General features: G+C 37.6%; 1 long non-coding RNA gene across 1 annotated transcript; it reads right to left on the bottom strand.

The window, feature by feature from the left end:
- Positions 1-3,501: 3,501 nt before the first annotated feature.
- On the bottom strand, positions 3,502-5,576 carry LOC130014908 (uncharacterized). The gene is made up of 3 exons (XR_008789657.1): positions 5,506-5,576; positions 4,055-4,127; positions 3,502-3,651 (listed from the first exon to the last, which is right to left on the bottom strand). It is a non-coding gene; the product is annotated as an uncharacterized LOC130014908 (long non-coding RNA).
- Positions 5,577-9,696: the final 4,120 nt, after the last annotated feature.

Genomic DNA, 9,696 nt, shown 5'->3' with positions numbered 1-9,696 from the left:
TTACGAAACAAATCCAAATGTTTCACATTTTTAGGGATTTAAGCCAAACGATTACAAATGTTACGAAGCAAAACCAAATGTATTACCTTTTTAGCGATTTAAGCCAAATGTATATAAACATTACAGAACAAATCCAAACGTTTCCACATTTTAGTGATTTAAGCCAAACGTTTAAAATGTTACGAAACAAATCCAAGCGTTTCACCTTTTTAGCAATTTAAGCCAAACGTTTACAACCGTAACGAAACTAAACCAAACATTTCGCCTTTTTAGCGATTTAAGCCAAACGTTTACAAACGTTACGAAACAAATCCAAACGTTTCCCCATTTTATCGATTTAAGCCAAATGTTTACAAACGTTACGAAACAAATTCAAGCTTTTCACCTTTTTAGAGATTTAAGCCACACGTTTACAAACGTTGTGAAACAAATCCAAACGTTTCACCTTATTAGCAATTTAAGCCAAACGTTTACAAACACTACGAAACAAATCCAAACGTTTAACCTTTTTAGCGATTTAAGCCAAATGTTTATGAACGTTACGAAACGAATCCAAATGTGTCACCTTTTTAGCGATTTAAGCCAAACGTGTACAAACGTTACGAAACAAATCCAAACATTTCCCCATTTTAGCTATTTAAGCCAAACGTCTACAAACATTACGAATAAAATCCAAGCGTTTCATTTTTTTAGCAATTTAAGCCAAACGTTTACAAACGTTATGAAATAAATCCAAACGTTTCACCTTTTTAGCGATTTAAGCCGAACGTTTACAAACGTTACGAAACAAATCCAAACATTTCACATTTGTAGGTATTTAAGCGAAACGTTTACAAATGTTACAAAACAAATCCAAAAGTTTCCAATATTTAGCTATTTAAGCCAAACGTTTTTAAACGTAACGAAATAAAGCCAAATTTTTTGTCTTTTTTGCGATTTAAGCCAAACATTTGTAAATGTTATGAAACAAATCCAAATGTTTCACCTTTTCGGCGATATAAGTCAAATCTTTACAAACGTTACGGAACAAAACCAAACATTTCACATTTTTAGCGATTTAAGCCAAACGTTACGAAACAAATCCAAACGTTTCCCCATTTCAGCGATTTAAGCCAAACGTTTACAAACGTTATAAAACAAATCCTACCGTTTCCCCATTTTAGCGATTTAAGCTAAATGTTTACAAACGTTACGAAACAAATCTAACCGTTTCACCTTTTTAGCGATTTAAGCCAAAGGTTTACAAACATTACGGAACAAATCCAAAAGTTTTCCCATATTTGAGATTTAAGCCAAACGTTTAAAAACGTTACAAACGAATAATCCAAACGTTTCACCTTTACAGCGATTTAAGACAAACATTTACAGAGGTTACGAAACAAATCCAAAAGTTTCCCCTTTTTAGCGATTTAAGCCAAACGTTTACAAACGTTATGAAACAAATCCAAATGTTTAACAGTTTAAAAGATTTAATCCAAAGGTTTACAAACGTTATGAAACAAATCATAACGTTTCCCCTTTTTACGATTTAAGCGGAACGTTTATAAACGTTACGAAACAAATCCAAACGTTTAACCTTTTTAGCAATTTAAGCCACCTCTTTAGCGATTTAAACCAAACGTTTATAAATTTACGAAACAAAACCAAACGTTTCACCTTTTTAGCAATTTAAGCCAAACGTTTACAAACGTTACGAAACAAATCCAAGTGTTTCACCTTTTAAGCAATTTAAGCCAAACATTTACAAACGTTACGGAACAAAACCAAACGTTTCCCATTTTTCGCGATTTAAGCCAAACGTTTACAAACGTTATGAAACAAATCCAAATGTTTCACCTTTTTAGCAAATTAAGCCAAATGTTTACAAATGTTACGAAACAAAACTAAACGTTTATAAACGTTTGGCTTAAATCTCTAAAAGTTTTGCTTAAATCGCTAAAAAGGTAAAACGATTGGATTTAATTCGTAAAGTTTGTAAAAGTTTGGCTTAAATCGCTAAAAAGGGGAAACATTTTGTTTTCTTTCGCAACGTTTGTAAACGTTTGGCTTAAATAGCTAAAAAGGTGAAACGCTTGTTTCGTAATGTTTGTAAACGTTTGGCTTAGATTGCTAAACAGGCGAAACGTTTGGATTTGTTTCGCAACGTTTGTAAATGTTTGGCTTAAATCACTAAAAATGAGAAACATTTGGTTTTGCTCCGTAACGTTTGTAAACGTTTGACTAAATTGCTAAAAAGGTGAAATGCTTGGATTTGTTTCGTAACATTTGTAAACGTTTGACTTAAATTGCTAATAAGGTGAAACGTTTCCCCTTTTAGCGATTTATGCCAAACGTTTGTAAACATTACGAAAAACAAATCCAAGCGTTTGACCTTTTTAGCAATTTAAGCCAAACGTTTACAAACGTTAAGAAACAAATCCAACTGTTTCACCTTTTTAGCTATTTAATCCAAAGGTTTAAAACGTTACAAAACAAATCCAAACGTTTCATCTTTTTAGCGATTTAAGCCAAACGTTTTTGCTAAGCCAAACGTTTAAAACATTTCGAAACAAATCCAAGCATTTCACCTTTTTAGTAATTTAAGCCAAACGTTTACAAACATTACGAAACTGTCACGACCCAATCTCAGGGCCGAGACCGGCGCTAGGGAATGGGAGTGGTTCCTCCGAAACCTGTAGCAAGCCTAAAAACGTAAACTAATTTTTCACAAATATCATATACGTCACGCATGACAGACATAAATATGTGTCATGCTGGAAACACATGCCAGGCATACATATTCTCTGGCACTCACATTATAAATAACGCAGCAAGCGTAAAACATTTAAAACTTTAAAACATTAAAGTTATATTTACAGAGAACTATACATTATAAGATGACTGGCAAAACACTTATCTACTGCAGCTCTAAGAGTAAAGTACTGTTTCTTTACAAACTTTCAAAAATACAGACTTCTGGAAGTAGGATAGAAGTCAGTTACGTCAATATCGTCTTTAACCTGAAAGAAAATCTGTGAGGGGTCAGTATATGGGGATATACTGAGTAAGTTCATACATATACTAATAAGTATTAAAATAATACATAAAATAATGCCAAAGCATTCAAAACATATGCTGCCTAGTACAGGATCCGATTGAAATCCTAATCCACAAACACACTAGTCATATATCATCAAACCCAAACATTAATCTCAAGTTGTGAGTCCAACTCACTGATGGGTCCAACCCACTATGTCACGACCCAATTTCATGATTCGTGACCGGCGCTAGGGTATGGGTATGGTTGTACCAAAACCCGTAGCAAGCCTTGCGGAAATTAAATAAACATTTAAACCTGCAGAAAACTGCTCGGGGGCAACCGAGACTCCAACCTAAGTCTAGCAATTTATAATACAGTTCTAATGTAAATAACTTAAGTAGCTGAAAATATCCCACAGCATGCCTTAAATATAATAATAAAATATTCCAGCGTAAATATGCTAATAATAATTAGTCGATCAAATTCGACAATCCCAAAGTGTAATATTGAATGTAATATATAAACTAGTTCTACTGCGGTCTAAGAGTTCGAAAATAGTAACTAGTTTAAATAACATAAAAACCTCCGAGGAATCAAAAGAATCAGAGTGGACCAGCTTTCAAATCATAAACCTGGAAAATTTGGGAAAACAACGGGGTCAGATATACTGAGATGAGTTCGCAATACTATTTACATTTATTAAGTTTAAACCCTTAAATCAAAACATTTTTATACTAATATAATATGATTATGGAAAACAGTATTGAAATGATCCCAGCGTAAGTATGACATAGCATACCGATAAACCCAGAGTGGACGGGAACAAATCCTCGTCATATAAATATACCAGCGTAAGCAAGACTTTAGTCTGCCGTTTCCCAGAGTTACTTACCGGTGCACACAGTCTCGATACAAGCCTATCGAGTAGCTCGTTTCAATCCAGATCCATAATCCGTAAAAACAGTTCACAAACATTTCTAATATTAAAATACGATGCGGTACTTAATAAAGCGGTAAATAGCACTACAAACTCACTGCTTGCTTATCCACGTGATCTTGGCAAACAGCTAACCCTGGTTCGACTCCGGAGCGCGAGTAGTCGAAGAGTCTAAAAATAAATCATACGTTAAAATCGCTCCAACCCCTAACTCTAAGAATACTAGACACCAAGTAGGACTCGCACAAAATAATCCAGATAGAAACACAGAGAAACACAACCTCACTTAAATTATAATGCCGTAAATAAATCAAGCATATTGAGTTCATATTTAAAAATCATCCGAAAATATTAATTAAATAATATTTAATTAATAAATAAAATCCTTTCCTCAAATAGTGGGGTAGCCGAGTTTCTTAAAACTACCAAGCTAATCCCACATGTCGGGTGACCCAACTCTAACCCGACTCAACCATAAAACCAGAGTTATAGACCACATTTTATAATTTAATATTTAATAAAAATATTAATCAATATCAAAATAGAACTCAATAGCTTGAAACCCAAGTAACTAATTATTACCGGCAAATATCTCAAATAATTACATAGCCAAATAAAGCAAAAATATAACTTTAATTTCAAAGGCATCCTAATCCAAAAATATCAAATTATCAATTAAATAATAATTATTAAAAATTATTAATTTAATTTTTAAATACTCTAAAATTATTTTTAGGTCTTAAAAATAATATAACTAATTTGTCAAACTTTCAAATTAAAAGAAATTCCCAATTCCCATTTAATATAGATAATTAATAAAATTACATATAAGCCATAATAGGATTAATATTAAATTAAGGTTAAAATATTAATGCCCAAATAAATTTCAAATTTATAAATACTAAAATTATTTAAAACGTCAATTAATAAGTCGAAATCAAATTCGCAAATTGAAATCAAAAATCAATTAAAACAGTTAAAAGATAAGTTTAGGAACCATTATATTTCAGTCACAAAAACTTAATGACCAAAGCAAACTATTTGCCAAAAACTAATTACAATGGCCAATAGAATGAGGACAAGTAATCATCTTCCTCAATTATGCCATGATACAAACCCATCTTCCATAATTTCAATTTGCAGAGACGAAAATCATCACAACAAGCATTTAAACTTCATAATTTCTTAACCATCAAACTAACCAATATCACATAATCAATCAAGCAAGAACATAATAGTCATCAACAAGTACTTTAAACAAGATCAAGCTCAATAAGATCACAAAATCATAAACCCCGAGAACTATGATTTATGGCAGAAACTATCCATCAAACAAAGCCAAATCGAACTCAGTAATCTGAAGCAAAACGACGGACTAAAATCACACAAATCGTTTAACAATCAAGAACACCATAAATCAAAATCCTTTTCACAAGGAATCAACTCAGAAAAACAACCCAACAATTCGGCAGTAATACAATCTCAAGAACAACTTAAAACAATGAAAAACGGTGAGACGACGGCGATTACTACGGGTTCGTTTACGTACCGTTTGACGAACGAAAGGTGTAGAAACGTAGATGCGTGAGTCTACTTTCACGAGAAATAAACGGAATTAATTTTGACCTCCAAACGGCTGCCAAACGAATTGAAATCCCAAGAGATCGATTTAAAACTCAAAAACAGAATTTACGTAAACGCGGCAACGGTTACAGCAATTACGAGAAGGATAACGTACCGTTGTGTAAAAACTAAGCTCGGACTTGTAGATGGTTGAGTCTACAATCTCAGGAATCAAACGGAATTCAATTTAGTTCTGTAACGAAGGAAATATCAATTATGAACGGAGATGCCGTATTTGAACAAAAACTGAAATTTTGAAACCAAAAGTTTACCGATGGCAGCAAGAGTTTGGGGATGATTCTCACTGTCTAATCTCAGAGATTTTGGTGAAAGGATGGCGTCTAGGGTAGTATGTAGTGTGGTGAAGATTTTCGGTTTTCAAAACGTTTAAAAATAGGGAAAGGATCACGAGGAATCTGGGGCTGAAGTTGAGAGAATCGTGCCTGTGCACGTTAAGAGCTGGTCTCGTTCGAGACCAGCAAAATTTCACAGGTCTCGAACGAGACCTGTGAAAGGAAGCTTCGGTTGGGCCAATCAAAGGCCCAACCGAAAGAAAAAGGCCCTAGGCCAAATCAAACCCAAAAAAATACCCTAACCCAAATCAAACCAACGAATAATAAATACGTAAACGACACAAAGTATTTTCGAAACTCGCAAATTAAATATTAAAATTGTACGGGTTATTACATTTTCCCCAACTTATAAAAAATTCGTCCTCGAATTTAACACAATAAACACATAGCACTTAAGATAACACAAGCACAAATAAATCTTACAAAAACTTCACACAACAATTAATTTTTGTACCTCAAGGAAAAAGAAAAGGATAGCGATTCCGCATATCCAACTCGGTCTCCCACGTGCACTCCTCAACAGAATGGTTCCGCCAAAGAACTTTGACCATCGGAATCTCCTTGTTCCGTAACTTACGAACCTGTGTATCAACAATCTCTACAGGCTGCTCCTCGTAAGATAACTCGTGGTCAATCTCAACACTCTGCGGTACTATCACGTGAGAAGGATCAGAAATACATTTCCTCAACATGGAAATGTGAAACACTGGGTGAACCAACGATATATCTTGTGGCAATGCTAACTTGTACGCCACTGCTCCAATACGCTCAATAATCTCATACGGACCAACATACCTCGGTGCTAACTTCCCCTTAACACCAAAACGCACAACGCCCTTCATAGGCGAAACCCGAAGAAACACGAAATCTCCAACCCGAAACTCCATGTCTTTCCTCTTCGGATCAGCATAACTCTTATGCCGACTAAAAGCTGTCTCCAGTCTCCGCTTGATCAATGGTACATTCTCTGAGGTAATCTGAATAATCTCTGCTCCTGAAAGCTTGCGCTCGCCAACCTCCTCTTAGCAGATAGGAGATCGACACTTGCGCCCGTACAAAGCCTCATAAGGTGCCATCTCGATACTAGCATGGTAACTGTTGTTGTAGGAAAACTCAATCAAAAGCAAATGAGTATCCCAGCTACCCTAACACACATCCTGAGCATGTCCTCCAAAGTCTGAATAGTCCTCTCAGACTGACCATCAGTCTGAGGATGAAAAGCAGTACTGAAATCCAATCTCGTACCCAAAGATTCCTGCATCGCCTTCCAAAACCGAGAGGTGAAAACTGAACCTCTATCTGAAACTATCGACACTGGTACACCATGGAGACTCACAATCCGATCGATGTACAACTGTGCCAACTTCGAAGCCTGATAAGTAACCTTGATCGGTAAGAAGTGAGCTGACTTGGTCAAACGGTCAACTATCACCCAAATCGAATCATACCCCTGTCGGGTACGTGGCAAACCAACCACAAAATCCATAGCGATTCGCTCCCATTTCCACTCTGGAATAGGTAGCGGTTGCAGATATCCAAACGGTCTCTGATGCTCTAACTTTACCTGCTGGCAAGTCAAACACTTAGACACAAACTCTGCAACATCCTTTTTCATTCCGCTCCACCAGTACGTACCCTTGAGGTCATGGTACATCTTGGTAGAACCCGGATGAACACTGTAAGCTGACTTGTGCGCTTCCTCCAGAATCTGGTCTCTCATACCATCCGAATCCGGAACACACAGTCGAGAACCGTACCTGAGAACTCCATCCGCCAGAGCAAACTTAGAATTTCCATCCAGATGGATCTCATCCATAATTCGTTTCAATTGTGGATCCTCAGCTTGTGAAGCTTTGATCCTATCAATCAAAACTGGTTGCACCTGCAACTGTGCCAATAAACAACCTCTCTGTGAAACCTGAAATCCGTATCCCGAAGCTAACAGACTATGCCACTCACGAACCATGGGTCTCCGCCCAACCTCAGAAATATGGGCCAAACTGCCCGAAGACTTGCGACTCAACGCATCGGCTACCACATTAGCCTTACCCGGATGGTACTGAATAGTACAATCATAGTCTTTCAGTAACTCCAACCATCTGCGCTGCCTCAGATTCAACTCATGCTGATCAAAGATGTATTTCAGACTCTTATGATCAGTAAAGATCTCGCAAGTCGCACCGTACAAATAGTGCCTCCATATCTTGAGAGCAAAAACTACAGCTGCTAACTCCAGATCATGAGTAGGATAATTCACCTCATGCTTCTTCAGCTGGCGAGAAGCATAGGCAATCACCTTACCATGTTGCATCAGAACGCACCCCAAACCGATACGAGAAGCATCACAATACACAGTGAACCCCTCAATGCCAGATGGCAAAGCTAACACAGGAGCTGTAGTCAGAATCTCTTTGAGCTTCTCAATGCTCGCCTCGCACTTGTCAGTCCACTCAAACTTAACACCCTTCTGTGTCAGTTTAGTCATCGGTGCAGATATTCTGGAGAAATCCTGCACGAACCGACGGTAGTAGCCAGCTAACCCCAGAAAACTTATGATCTCGGTAACTGACCTCGGCCTCTGCCAATCCATAACCGCCTCAATCTTCGTCGGACCAACCTTGATCCCATCTTTTGACACCACGTGTCCTAAGAATGTAACTTGATCCAGCCAGAATTCGCACTTCGAGAACTTAGCATACAGCTGATGCTCACGCAAGGTCTGCAGTATCGATCTTAAGTGGAAAGCATGCTCCTCCTCACCCCGAGAATAAATCAGTATGTCATCAATAAACACAATAACGAACTGATCCAGAAAAGGCTTGAATACCCGGTTCATCATATCCATAAACGCTGCTGGTGCGTTAGTTAACCCAAAAGACATGACCAGAAACTCGAAATGCCCATATCGCGTTCTGAAAGCAGTCTTAGGCACATCGACGTCTCGAATCCGAAGTTGATGATACCCGGATCTCAAATCAATCTTCGAAAAGCACTTAGCACCCTCCAACTGGTCGAACAGATCATCAATACGAGGAAGAGGATACCGGTTCTTGATAGTAACCTTGTTCAGCTGTCTGTAGTCATTACACAGCCGAAATGACCCATCCTTCTTCTTGACAAACAACACAGGAGCACCCCATGGAGAAGTACTCGGTCTGATAAAACCACTATCAAGCAATTCCTGTAACTGCTCCTTCAACTCTTTCAGCTCTGCAGGAGCCATCCGATACGGAGGTATCGAAATAGGAGTTGTTCCCGGAGCAACATCAATACAGAACTCGATGTCACGATCAGGTGGTAATCCAGGCAACTCCTTTGGAAACACATCAGTGAACTCATTCACTATCGGAACACTTTGCACGTCACCACTGTTGCCCTCTAAATCACGAACCACTGCTAAGAAAGCCTGGCAACCCTTGTCCATCATACGCTTGGCCTTGATCGCCGAAATTAGATTCTTAGGTGCTTCTGTCTTTTCTCCTTGGAAGGAAAAAGGCATATCACCAGGAATCCCAAACAATACCGACTTTCCTCGACAGTCGATAGAAGCAAAATGGCGTGAAAGCCAATCCATCCCCAAGATGACATCAAAAGATAACACGTCAAGCATAATCAAATCAGCACTAAGATCCCTACCATGTATAACCACAGAACAAGACGGATAGACCACGTCCACCACAACACTATCAGACAAAGGCGTAGATACAGATAAAGGCTCTAACAACCTAGATGGTGTCACACCCAACTTAGCAGCAAAACTCGAA

Source organism: Mercurialis annua, linkage group LG8 (genome assembly GCF_937616625.2).
Source record: "Mercurialis annua linkage group LG8, ddMerAnnu1.2, whole genome shotgun sequence".
Classification (NCBI taxonomy): domain Eukaryota; kingdom Viridiplantae; phylum Streptophyta; class Magnoliopsida; order Malpighiales; family Euphorbiaceae; genus Mercurialis; species Mercurialis annua.
The sequence above is the reverse complement of the archived record's forward strand: the minus strand, read 5'-3'. Positions and strand labels throughout refer to the sequence as shown.